The following is a 12,286-nucleotide window of genomic DNA, read 5'->3' as shown; positions in this document are numbered from 1 at the left end:
GCAATACAAGAATCATCCGAAGGGACGGTTTACTGAAATATATAGTGTTGCATGCATTCAAGGGACATGTTTGTTGACTCACACATGGTTCAGTTTTTTGGCCAGAATCCTGTGATTGCTGAATTTATACCTCGAACTGGTAATTAAGGTCTTGTCCAGGTGAAAATACTTGTGTCATGCATCTGAAAACACACATGGCAACCGTTATCTAGAGGAAAAACTGCCTATCGTCGGTCTGTCAAGGTACAAAACTGACATGTTGTGAGGTTAATAATGAAAGTGAGACCAATTTTTAATATGCTGATTATTCGCTCGTTCAGTTTAATGCAGATTACAAATTATTCTCAATGTCCAGGTGGCAATTAGTGATAAGGCTTCAAAATGGCAAGCCTGTGACATCAAAACCACATGGCATTGCACCCTTCAAAGTAGTAAAGCGGTTACAGAGTAGCAATGAAATTGTTCATTCTAGAATCAACTGGCCCACCAGCCTGCATTTTGTGAGACGAATGGCAATACCAAAGCATGTCCGTGTCTCCCCTAGACATCGGAATGGGTGTGCAGAATATGCCTTTTTTTGGAAAAAATAGAAGAATGCCTAGAGAGTTGCCTTTTCTTTTGGACTTTGGAGAAAAAAAACACAACAACAAAATAAGCCGGAGAAAAACAAGCACAGAGCAAGCCAGCCAGGAGTCGAACCTAGAATCTTCTGATCCGTAGTCAGATGCGTTATCCATTGCGCTACTGGCCCACCATTAGTAAAGACCCCCGATTGTTACAGACTTGTTGGTTTTCGATGTGACGGTGGCAAGCATTGATGTCTGCTCATTCTCACCTTGTTATCAGGAGAACAGACTACCAGCCCTCCAGCCCTCCAGCCCTCCAGCCCACCAGCCCAGCAGCCCACGAGCCCTCCAGCCCACCATCTCTCCCTGGTGGTCTAGTGGTTAGGATTCGGCGCTCTCACCGCCGCGGCCCGGGTTCGATTCCCGGTCAGGGAAAGCTCTTTTGCCTTCCAATTGTGGACTGCGAATTCAAGCTCTGCTGACAGCTGTGAGAAAGCCAGCTCCAAGCCAAAACATTGGTGGGAACATGAAAAAAACACCTCCTTCGAGCCGGAGTTGAACCAGCGACCTAAGGATGGCCAACACTCCAACCTACAGTCCTCCGCTCTACCAGCTGAGCTATCGAAGGGGCTAAGGGCTAGTCAGAACCTCGACATATCAGGGTTCTGTAGCTCTACTGCTGGCCAAAAAGTCACTTCTGGTGCAGGAAGATTTGCTGGATTTTTGAGGAGGGAAGCAAAAAGGAGCATGCATTCCCATACCGGGAGTTGAACCCGGGCCGCCTGGGTGAAAACCAGGAATCCTAACCGCTAGACCATATGGGATTTGGACACTTTAAACTGGCCATGGGCTTCTGGCGCACTTTCCATACATGTGGTCAGCGTGGGCGCAGGACCTTGTAGTGGCCTGTTGCTTTAGTTCTGTGACTGTAACAATGTGATAATAATTTGGCAAAACAAGAATTATCCAAAAGGACGGTTTTCTGAATTATATAGTGTTGTATGCATTCAGGGAATCTGTTTTTTCACTCAACCCGGGGGTTCAGTGTATTTGGGCAGATTCCTGTGATTGCAGAATTGATTCCTCAAACTGGTAATTAAGCTCTTGTCCAAGTGAAAATACTCGTGTCATCCATTTGAAAACACACACGGCAACCTTTATCTAGAGGAAAAACTGGAGTCAACCCCTGGCTGCGTACGAGAAAACCAGGAATCCTAACTGCTAGACCATATGGGAACTGGCCAGCTTTAACTGGCCACAAGCTTGTGGGCCACTTTCCATAAATGTGGCCAGTGTGGGCGCAGGGTTTTGTAGTGGCCTGTTGCTTTTGGTGTGTGACTGTAACAATGTGATAATAATTTGGCAAAACAAGAATTATGCAAAAGGACGGTTTTCTGAATTATATAGTGTTGTATGCATTCAGGGAATCTGTTTTTTCACTCAACCCGGGGGTTCAGTGTATTTGGGCAGATTCCTGTGATTGCAGAATTGATTCCTCAAACTGGTAATTAAGCTCTTGTCCAAGTGAAAATACTCGTGTCATCCATTTGAAAACACACACGGCAACCTTTATCTAGAGGAAAAACTGGAGTCAACCCCTGGCTGCGTACAAGAAAACCAGGAATCCTAACTGCTAGACCATATGGGAACTGGCCAGCTTTAACTGGCCACAAGCTTGTGGGCCACTTTCCATAAATGTGGCCAGTGTGGGCGCAAGGTTTTGTAGTGGCCTGTTGCTTTTGGTGTGTGACTGTAACAATGTGATAATAATTTGGCAATACAAGAATCATCCGAAGGGACGGTTTTCTGAATTATATAGTGTTGTATGCATTCAGGGAATCTGTTTTTTCACTCAACCCGGGGGTTCAGTGTATTTGGGCAGATTCCTGTGATTGCAGAATTGATTCCTCAAACTGGTAATTAAGCTCTTGTCCAAGTGAAAATACTCGTGTCATCCATTTGAAAACACACACGGCAACCTTTATCTAGAGGAAAAACTGGAGTCAACCCCTGGCTGCGTACGAGAAAACCAGGAATCCTAACTGCTAGACCATATGGGAACTGGCCAGCTTTAACTGGCCACAAGCTTGTGGGCCACTTTCCATAAATGTGGCCAGTGTGGGCGCAGGGTTTTGTAGTGGCCTGTTGCTTTTGGTGTGTGACTGTAACAATGTGATAATAATTTGGCAATACAAGAATCATCCGAAGGGACGGTTTACTGAAATATATAGTGTTGCATGCATTCAAGGGACATGTTTGTTGACTCACACATGGTTCAGTTTTTTGGCCAGAATCCTGTGATTGCTGAATTTATACCTCGAACTGGTAATTAAGGTCTTGTCCAGGTGAAAATACTTGTGTCATGCATCTGAAAACACACATGGCAACCGTTATCTAGAGGAAAAACTGCCTATCGTCGGTCTGTCAAGGTACAAAACTGACATGTTGTGAGTTTAATAATGAAAGTGAGACCAATTTTTAATATGCTGATTATTCGCTCGTTCAGTTTAATGCAGATTACAAATTATTCTCAATGTCCAGGTGGCAATTAGTGATAAGGCTTCAAAATGGCAAGCCTGTGACATCAAAACCACATGGCATTGCACCCTTCAAAGTAGTAAAGCGGTTACAGAGTAGCGATGAAATTGTTCATTCTAGAATCAACTGGCCCACCAGCCTGCATTTTGTGAGACGAATGGCAATACCAAAGCATGTCCGTGTCTCCCCTAGACATCGGAATGGGTGTGCAGAATGTGCCTTTTTTTGGAAAAAATAGAAGAATGCCTAGAGAGTTGCCTTTTCTTTTGGACTTTGGAGAAAAAAACACAACAACAAAATAAGCCGGAGAAAAACAAGCACAGAGCGAGCCAGCCAGGAGTCGAACCTAGAATCTTCTGATCCGTAGTCAGATGCGTTATCCATTGCGCCACTGGCCCACCAAAAGTAAAGACCCCCGATTGTTACAGACTTGTTGGTTTTCGATGTGACGGTGGCAAGCATTGATGTCTGCTCATTCTCACCTTGTTATCAGGAGAACAGACTACCAGCCCTCCAGCCCTCCAGCCCTCCAGCCCACCAGCCCAGCAGCCCACGAGCCCTCCAGCCCACCATCCCTCCCTGGTGGTCTAGTGGTTAGGATTCGGCGCTCTCACCGCCGCGGCCCGGGTTCGATTCCCGGTCAGGGAAAGCTCTTTTGCCTTCCAATTGTGGACTGCGAATTCAAGCTCTGCTGACAGCTGTGAGAAAGCCAGCTCCAAGCCAAAACATTGGTGGGAACATGAAAAAAACACCTCCTTCGAGCCGGAGTTGAACCAGCGACCTAAGGATGGCCAACACTCCAACCTACAGTCCTCCGCTCTACCAGCTGAGCTATCGAAGGGGCTAAGGGCTAGTCAGAACCTTGACATATCAGGGTTCTGTAGCTCTACTGCTGGCCAAAAAGTCACTTCTGGTGCAGGAAGATTTGCTGGATTTTTGAGGAGGGAAGCAAAAAGGAGCATGCATTCCCATACCGGGAGTTGAACCCGGGCCGCCTGGGTGAAAACCAGGAATCCTAACCGCTAGACCATATGGGATCTGGACACTTTAAACTGGCCATGGGCTTCTGGCGCACTTTCCATACATGTGGTCAGCGTGGGCGCAGGACCTTGTAGTGGCCTGTTGCTTTAGTTCTGTGACTGTAACAATGTGATAATAATTTGGCAAAACAAGAATTATCCAAAAGGACGGTTTTCTGAATTATATAGTGTTGTATGCATTCAGGGAATCTGTTTTTTCACTCAACCCGGGGGTTCAGTGTATTTGGGCAGATTCCTGTGATTGCAGAATTGATTCCTCAAACTGGTAATTAAGCTCTTGTCCAAGTGAAAATACTCGTGTCATCCATTTGAAAACACACACGGCAACCTTTATCTAGAGGAAAAACTGGAGTCAACCCCTGGCTGCGTACGAGAAAACCAGGAATCCTAACTGCTAGACCATATGGGAACTGGCCAGCTTTAACTGGCCACAAGCTTGTGGGCCACTTTCCATAAATGTGGCCAGTGTGGGCGCAGGGTTTTGTAGTGGCCTGTTGCTTTTGGTGTGTGACTGTAACAATGTGATAATACTTTGGCAATACAAGAATCATCCGAAGGGACGGTTTACTGAAATATATAGTGTTGCATGCATTCAAGGGACATGTTTGTTGACTCACACATGGTTCAGTTTTTTGGCCAGAATCCTGTGATTGCTGAATTTATACCTCGAACTGGTAATTAAGGTCTTGTCCAGGTGAAAATACTTGTGTCATGCATCTGAAAACACACATGGCAACCGTTATCTAGAGGAAAAACTGCCTATCGTCGGTCTGTCAAGGTACAAAACTGACATGTTGTGAGGTTAATAATGAAAGTGAGACCAATTTTTAATATGCTGATTATTCGCTCGTTCAGTTTAATGCAGATTACAAATTATTCTCAATGTCCAGGTGGCAATTAGTGATAAGGCTTCAAAATGGCAAGCCTGTGACATCAAAACCACATGGCATTGCACCCTTCAAAGTAGTAAAGCGGTTACAGAGTAGCGATGAAATTGTTCATTCTAGAATCAACTGGCCCACCAGCCTGCATTTTGTGAGACGAATGGCAATACCAAAGCATGTCCGTGTCTCCCCTAGACATCGGAATGGGTGTGCAGAATGTGCCTTTTTTTGGAAAAAATAGAAGAATGCCTAGAGAGTTGCCTTTTCTTTTGGACTTTGGAGAAAAAAACACAACAACAAAATAAGCCGGAGAAAAACAAGCACAGAGCGAGCCAGCCAGGAGTCGAACCTAGAATCTTCTGATCCGTAGTCAGATGCGTTATCCATTGCGCCACTGGCCCACCAAAAGTAAAGACCCCCGATTGTTACAGACTTGTTGGTTTTCGATGTGACGGTGGCAAGCATTGATGTCTGCTCATTCTCACCTTGTTATCAGGAGAACAGACTACCAGCCCTCCAGCCCTCCAGCCCTCCAGCCCTCCAGCCCTCCAGCCGGCAACACGGCAACCTTTATCTAGAGGAAAAACTGGAGTCAACCCCTGGCTGCGTACGAGAAAACCAGGAATCCTAACTGCTAGACCATATGGGAACTGGCCAGCTTTAACTGGCCACAAGCTTGTGGGCCACTTTCCATAAATGTGGCCAGTGTGGGCGCAGGGTTTTGTAGTGGCCTGTTGCTTTTGGTGTGTGACTGTAACAATGTGATAATAATTTGGCAATACAAGAATCATCCGAAGGGACTACCAGCCCTCCAGCCCTCCAGCCCTCCAGCCCTCCAGCCCACCAGCCCAGCAGCCCACGAGCCCTCCAGCCCACCATCCCTCCCTGGTGGTCTAGTGGTTAGGATTCGGCGCTCTCACCGCCGCGGCCCGGGTTCGATTCCCGGTCAGGGAAAGCTCTTTTGCCTTCCAATTGTGGACTGCGAATTCAAGCTCTGCTGACAGCTGTGAGAAAGCCAGCTCCAAGCCAAAACATTGGTGGGAACATGAAAAAAACACCTCCTTCGAGCCGGAGTTGAACCAGCGACCTAAGGATGGCCAACACTCCAACCTACAGTCCTCCGCTCTACCAGCTGAGCTATCGAAGGGGCTAAGGGCTAGTCAGAACCTCGACATATCAGGGTTCTGTAGCTCTACTGCTGGCCAAAAAGTCACTTCTGGTGCAGGAAGATTTGCTGGATTTTTGAGGAGGGAAGCAAAAAGGAGCATGCATTCCCATACCGGGAGTTGAACCCGGGCCGCCTGGGTGAAAACCAGGAATCCTAACCACTAGACCATATGGGATTTGGACACTTTAAACTGGCCATGGGCTTCTGGCGCACTTTCCATACATGTGGTCAGCGTGGGCGCAGGACCTTGTAGTGGCCTGTTGCTTTAGTTCTGTGACTGTAACAATGTGATAATAATTTGGCAAAACAAGAATTATCCAAAAGGACGGTTTTCTGAATTATATAGTGTTGTATGCATTCAGGGAATCTGTTTTTTCACTCAACCCGGGGGTTCAGTGTATTTGGGCAGATTCCTGTGATTGCAGAATTGATTCCTCAAACTGGTAATTAAGCTCTTGTCCAAGTGAAAATACTCGTGTCATCCATTTGAAAACACACACGGCAACCTTTATCTAGAGGAAAAACTGGAGTCAACCCCTGGCTGCGTACGAGAAAACCAGGAATCCTAACTGCTAGACCATATGGGAACTGGCCAGCTTTAACTGGCCACAAGCTTGTGGGCCACTTTCCATAAATGTGGCCAGTGTGGGCGCAGGGTTTTGTAGTGGCCTGTTGCTTTTGGTGTGTGACTGTAACAATGTGATAATAATTTGGCAATACAAGAATCATCCGAAGGGACGGTTTACTGAAATATATAGTGTTGCATGCATTCAAGGGACATGTTTGTTGACTCACACATGGTTCAGTTTTTTGGCCAGAATCCTGTGATTGCTGAATTTATACCTCGAACTGGTAATTAAGGTCTTGTCCAGGTGAAAATACTTGTGTCATGCATCTGAAAACACACATGGCAACCGTTATCTAGAGGAAAAACTGCCTATCGTCGGTCTGTCAAGGTACAAAACTGACATGTTGTGAGGTTAATAATGAAAGTGAGACCAATTTTTAATATGCTGATTATTCGCTCGTTCAGTTTAATGCAGATTACAAATTATTCTCAATGTCCAGGTGGCAATTAGTGATAAGGCTTCAAAATGGCAAGCCTGTGACATCAAAACCACATGGCATTGCACCCTTCAAAGTAGTAAAGCGGTTACAGAGTAGCGATGAAATTGTTCATTCTAGAATCAACTGGCCCACCAGCCTGCATTTTGTGAGACGAATGGCAATACCAAAGCATGTCCGTGTCTCCCCTAGACATCGGAATGGGTGTGCAGAATGTGCCTTTTTTTGGAAAAAATAGAAGAATGCCTAGAGAGTTGCCTTTTGTTTTGGACTTTGGAGAAAAAAAACACAACAACAAAATAAGCCGGAGAAAAACAAGCACAGAGCGAGCCAGCCAGGAGTCGAACCTAGAATCTTCTGATCCGTAGTCAGACGCGTTATCCATTGCGCCACTGGCCCACCAAAAGTAAAGACCCCCGATTGTTACAGACTTGTTGGTTTTCGATGTGACGGTGGCAAGCATTGATGTCTGCTCATTCTCACCTTGTTATCAGGAGAACAGACTACCAGCCCTCCAGCCCTCCAGCCCACCAGCCCAGCAGCCCACCATCCCTCCCTGGTGGTCTAGTGGTTAGGATTCGGCGCTCTCACCGCCGCGGCCCTGGTTCGATTCCCGGTCGGGGAAAGCTCTTTTGCCTTCCAATTGTGGACTGCGAATTCAAGCTCTGCTGACAGCTGTGAGAAAGCCAGCTCCAAGCCAAAACATTGGTGGGAACATGAAAAAAACACCTCCTTCGAGCCGGAGTTGAACCAGCGACCTAAGGATGGCCAACACTCCAACCTACAGTCCTCCGCTCTACCAGCTGAGCTATCGAAGGGGCTAAGGGCTAGTCAGAACCTCGACATATCAGGGTTCTGTAGCTCTACTGCTGGCCAAAAAGTCACTTCTGGTGCAGGAAGATTTGCTGGATTTTTGAGGAGGGAAGCAAAAAGGAGCATGCATTCCCATACCGGGAGTTGAACCCGGGCCGCCTGGGTGAAAACCAGGAATACTAACCGCTAGACCATATGGGATCTGGACACTTTAAACTGGCCATGGGCTTCTTGCGCACTTTCCATACATGTGGTCAGCGTGGGCGCAGGACCTTGTAGTGGCCTGTTGCTTTAGTTCTGTGACTGTAACAATGTGATAACAATTTGGCAAAACAAGAATTATCCAAAAGGACGGTTTTCTGAATTATATAGTGTTGTATGCATTCAGGGAATCTGTTTTTTCACTCAACCCGGGGGTTCAGTGTATTTGGGCAGATTCCTGTGATTGCAGAATTGATTCCTCAAACTGGTAATTAAGCTCTTGTCCAAGTGAAAATACTCGTGTCATCCATTTGAAAACACACACGGCAACCTTTATCTAGAGGAAAAACTGGAGTCAACCCCTGGCTGCGTACGAGAAAACCAGGAATCCTAACTGCTAGACCATATGGGAACTGGCCAGCTTTAACTGGCCACAAGCTTGTGGGCCACTTTCCATAAATGTGGCCAGTGTGGGCGCAGGGTTTTGTAGTGGCCTGTTGCTTTTGGTGTGTGACTGTAACAATGTGATAATAATTTGGCAATACAAGAATCATCCGAAGGGACGGTTTACTGAAATATATAGTGTTGCATGCATTCAAGGGACATGTTTGTTGACTCACACATGGTTCAGTTTTTTGGCCAGAATCCTGTGATTGCTGAATTTATACCTCGAACTGGTAATTAAGGTCTTGTCCAGGTGAAAATACTTGTGTCATGCATCTGAAAACACACATGGCAACCGTTATCTAGAGGAAAAACTGCCTATCGTCGGTCTGTCAAGGTACAAAACTGACATGTTGTGAGGTTAATAATGAAAGTGAGACCAATTTTTAATCCGCAAAATTGCTGATTATTCGCTCGTTCAGTTTAATGCAGATTACAAATTATTCTCAATGTCCAGGTGGCAATTAGTGATAAGGCTTCAAAATGGCAAGCCTGTGACATCAAAACCACATGGCATTGCACCCTTCAAAGTAGTAAAGCGGTTACAGAGTAGCGATGAAATTGTTCTTTCTAGAATCAACTGGCCCACCAGCCTGCATTTTGTGAGACGAATGGCAATACCAAAGCATGTCCGTGTCTCCCCTAGACATCGGAATGGGTGTGCAGAATGTGCCTTTTTTTGGAAAAAATAGAAGAATGCCTAGAGAGTTGCCTTTTCTTTTGGACTTTGGAGAAAAAAAACAACAACAAAATAAGCCGGAGAAAAACAAGCACAGAGCGAGCCAGCCAGGAGTCGAACCTAGAATCTTCTGATCCGTAGTCAGACGCATTATCCATTGCGCCACTGGCCCACCATTAGTAAAGACCCCCGATTGTTACAGACTTGTTGGTTTTCGATGTGACGGTGGCAAGCATTGATGTCTGCTCATTCTCACCTTGTTATCAGGAGAACAGACTACCAGCCCTCCAGCCCACCAGCCCACCAGCCCACGAGCCCTCCAGCCCTCCTGCCCACCAGCCCACGAGCCCTCCAGCCCACCATCCATCCCTGGTGGTCTAGTGGTTAGGATTCGGCGCTCTCACCGCCGCGGCCCGGGTTCGATTCCCGGTCAGGGAAAGCTCTTTTGCCTTCCAATTGTGGACTGCGAATTCAAGCTCTGCTGACAGCTGTGAGAAAGCCAGCTCCAAGCCAAAACATTGGTGGGAACATGAAAAAAACACCTCCTTCGAGCCGGAGTTGAACCAGCGACCTAAGGATGGCCAACACTCCAACCTACAGTCCTCCGCTCTACCAGCTGAGCTATCGAAGGGGCTAAAGGCTAGTCAGAACCTCGACATATCAGGGTTCTGTAGCTCTACTGCTGGCCAAAAAGTCACTTCTGGTGCAGGAAGATTTGCTGGATTTTTGAGGAGGGAAGCAAAAAGGAGCATGCATTCCCATACCGGGAGTTGAACCCGGGCCGCCTGGGAGAAAACCAGGAATCCTAACCGCTAGACCATATGGGATTTGGACACTTTAAACTGGCCATGGGCTTCTGGCGCACTTTCCATACATGTGGTCAGCGTGGGCGAAGGACCTTGTAGTGGCCTGTTGCTTTAGTTCTGTGACTGTAACAATGTGATAATAATTTGGCAAAACAAGAATTATGCAAAAGGACGGTTTTCTGAATTATATAGTGTTGTATGCATTCAGGGAATCTGTTTTTTCACTCAACCCGGGTGTTCAGTGTATTTGGGCAGATTCCTGTGATTGCAGAATTGATTCCTCAAACTGGTAATTAAGCTCTTGTCCAAGTGAAAATACTCGTGTCATCCATTTGAAAACACACACGGCAACCTTTATCTAGAGGAAAAACTGGAGTCAACCCCTGGCTGCGTACAAGAAAACCAGGAATCCTAACTGCTAGACCATATGGGAACTGGCCAGCTTTAACTGGCCACAAGCTTGTGGGCCACTTTCCATAAATGTGGCCAGTGTGGGCGCAGGGTTTTGTAGTGGCCTGTTGCTTTTGGTGTGTGACTGTAACAATGTGATAATAATTTGGCAATACAAGAATCATCCGAAGGGACGGTTTACTGAAATATATAGTGTTGCATGCATTCAAGGGACATGTTTGTTGACTCACACATGGTTCAGTTTTTTGGCCAGAATCCTGTGATTGCTGAATTTATACCTCGAACTGGTAATTAAGGTCTTGTCCAGGTGAAAATACTTGTGTCATGCATCTGAAAACACACATGGCAACCGTTATCTAGAGGAAAAACTGCCTATCGTCGGTCTGTCAAGGTACAAAACTGACATGTTGTGAGGTTAATAATGAAAGTGAGACCAATTTTTAATATGCTGAATATTCGCTCGTTCAGTTTAATGCAGATTACAAATTATTCTCAATGTCCAGGTGGCAATTAGTGATAAGGCTTCAAAATGGCAAGCCTGTGACATCAAAACCACATGGCATTGCACCCTTCAAAGTAGTAAAGCGGTTACAGAGTAGCGATGAAATTGTTCATTCTAGAATCAACTGGCCCACCAGCCTGCATTTTGTGAGACGAATGGCAATACCAAAGCATGTCCGTGTCTCCCCTAGACATCGGAATGGGTGTGCAGAATGTGCCTTTTTTTGGAAAAAATAGAAGAATGCCTAGAGAGTTGCCTTTTGTTTTGGACTTTGGAGAAAAAAAACACAACAACAAAATAAGCCGGAGAAAAACAAGCACAGAGCGAGCCAGCCAGGAGTCGAACCTAGAATCTTCTGATCCGTAGTCAGACGCGTTATCCATTGCGCCACTGGCCCACCAAAAGTAAAGACCCCCGATTGTTACAGACTTGTTGGTTTTCGATGTGACGGTGGCAAGCATTGATGTCTGCTCATTCTCACCTTGTTATCAGGAGAACAGACTACCAGCCCTCCAGCCCACCAGCCCAGCAGCCCACGAGCCCTCCAGCCCTCCCTGGTGGTCTAGTGGTTAGGATTCGCCGCTCTCACCGCCGCGGCCGGGGTTCGATTCCCGGTCAGGGAAAGCTCTTTTGCCTTCCAATTGTGGACTGCGAATTCAAGCTCTGCTGACAGCTGTGAGAAAGCCAGCTCCAAGCCAAAACATTGGTGGGAACATGAAAAAAACACCTCCTTCGAGCCGGAGTTGAACCAGCGACCTAAGGATGGCCAACATTCCAACCTACAGTCCTCCGCTCTACCAGCTGAGCTATCGAAGGGGCTAAGGGCTAGTCAGAACATCGACATATCAGGGTTCTGTAGCTCTACTGCTGGCCAAAAAGTCACTTCTGGTGCAGGAAGATTTGCTGGATTTTTGAGGAGGGAAGCAAAAAGGAGTATGCATTCCCATACCGGGAGTTGAACCCGGGCCGCCTGGGTGAAAACCAGGAATCCTAACCGCTAGACCATATGGGATTTGGACACTTTAAACTGGCCATGGGCTTCTGGCGCACTTTCCATACATGTGGTCAGCGTGGGCGAAGGACCTTGTAGTGGCCTGTTGCTTTAGTTCTGTGACTGTAACAATGTGATAATAATTTGGCAAAACAAGAATTATGCAAAAGGACGGTTT

At 46.5% G+C, this 12,286-nt stretch overlaps 7 non-coding genes across 7 annotated transcripts; 4 read left to right on the top strand and 3 right to left on the bottom strand.

The window, feature by feature from the left end:
* The first annotated feature begins 929 nt into the window (after window positions 1-929).
* On the top strand, window positions 930-1,001 carry trnae-cuc (transfer RNA glutamic acid (anticodon CUC)). Its single transcript has one exon. It is a non-coding gene; the product is annotated as a tRNA-Glu (tRNA).
* Window positions 1,002-3,680: 2,679 nt separating this feature from the next.
* On the top strand, window positions 3,681-3,752 carry trnae-cuc (transfer RNA glutamic acid (anticodon CUC)). The gene has a single exon. It is a non-coding gene; the product is annotated as a tRNA-Glu (tRNA).
* A 2,158-nt stretch (window positions 3,753-5,910) lies between these two features.
* Window positions 5,911-5,982, top strand: trnae-cuc (transfer RNA glutamic acid (anticodon CUC)). Its single transcript has one exon. It is a non-coding gene; the product is annotated as a tRNA-Glu (tRNA).
* Window positions 5,983-6,299: 317 nt separating this feature from the next.
* Window positions 6,300-6,371, bottom strand: trnae-uuc (transfer RNA glutamic acid (anticodon UUC)). Its single transcript has one exon. It is a non-coding gene; the product is annotated as a tRNA-Glu (tRNA).
* Window positions 6,372-7,587: 1,216 nt separating this feature from the next.
* On the bottom strand, window positions 7,588-7,660 carry trnar-acg (transfer RNA arginine (anticodon ACG)). Its single transcript has one exon. It is a non-coding gene; the product is annotated as a tRNA-Arg (tRNA).
* Window positions 7,661-9,764: 2,104 nt separating this feature from the next.
* Window positions 9,765-9,836, top strand: trnae-cuc (transfer RNA glutamic acid (anticodon CUC)). Its single transcript has one exon. It is a non-coding gene; the product is annotated as a tRNA-Glu (tRNA).
* Window positions 9,837-11,441: 1,605 nt separating this feature from the next.
* Window positions 11,442-11,514, bottom strand: trnar-acg (transfer RNA arginine (anticodon ACG)). Its single transcript has one exon. It is a non-coding gene; the product is annotated as a tRNA-Arg (tRNA).
* Between the last annotated feature and the right edge of the window lie 772 nt (window positions 11,515-12,286).

This window comes from Carassius gibelio, chromosome A11 (assembly GCF_023724105.1).
Source record: "Carassius gibelio isolate Cgi1373 ecotype wild population from Czech Republic chromosome A11, carGib1.2-hapl.c, whole genome shotgun sequence".
Taxonomy (NCBI): Eukaryota; Metazoa; Chordata; class Actinopteri; order Cypriniformes; family Cyprinidae; genus Carassius; species Carassius gibelio.
This window is presented reverse-complemented; position numbering and strand designations above follow the sequence as displayed.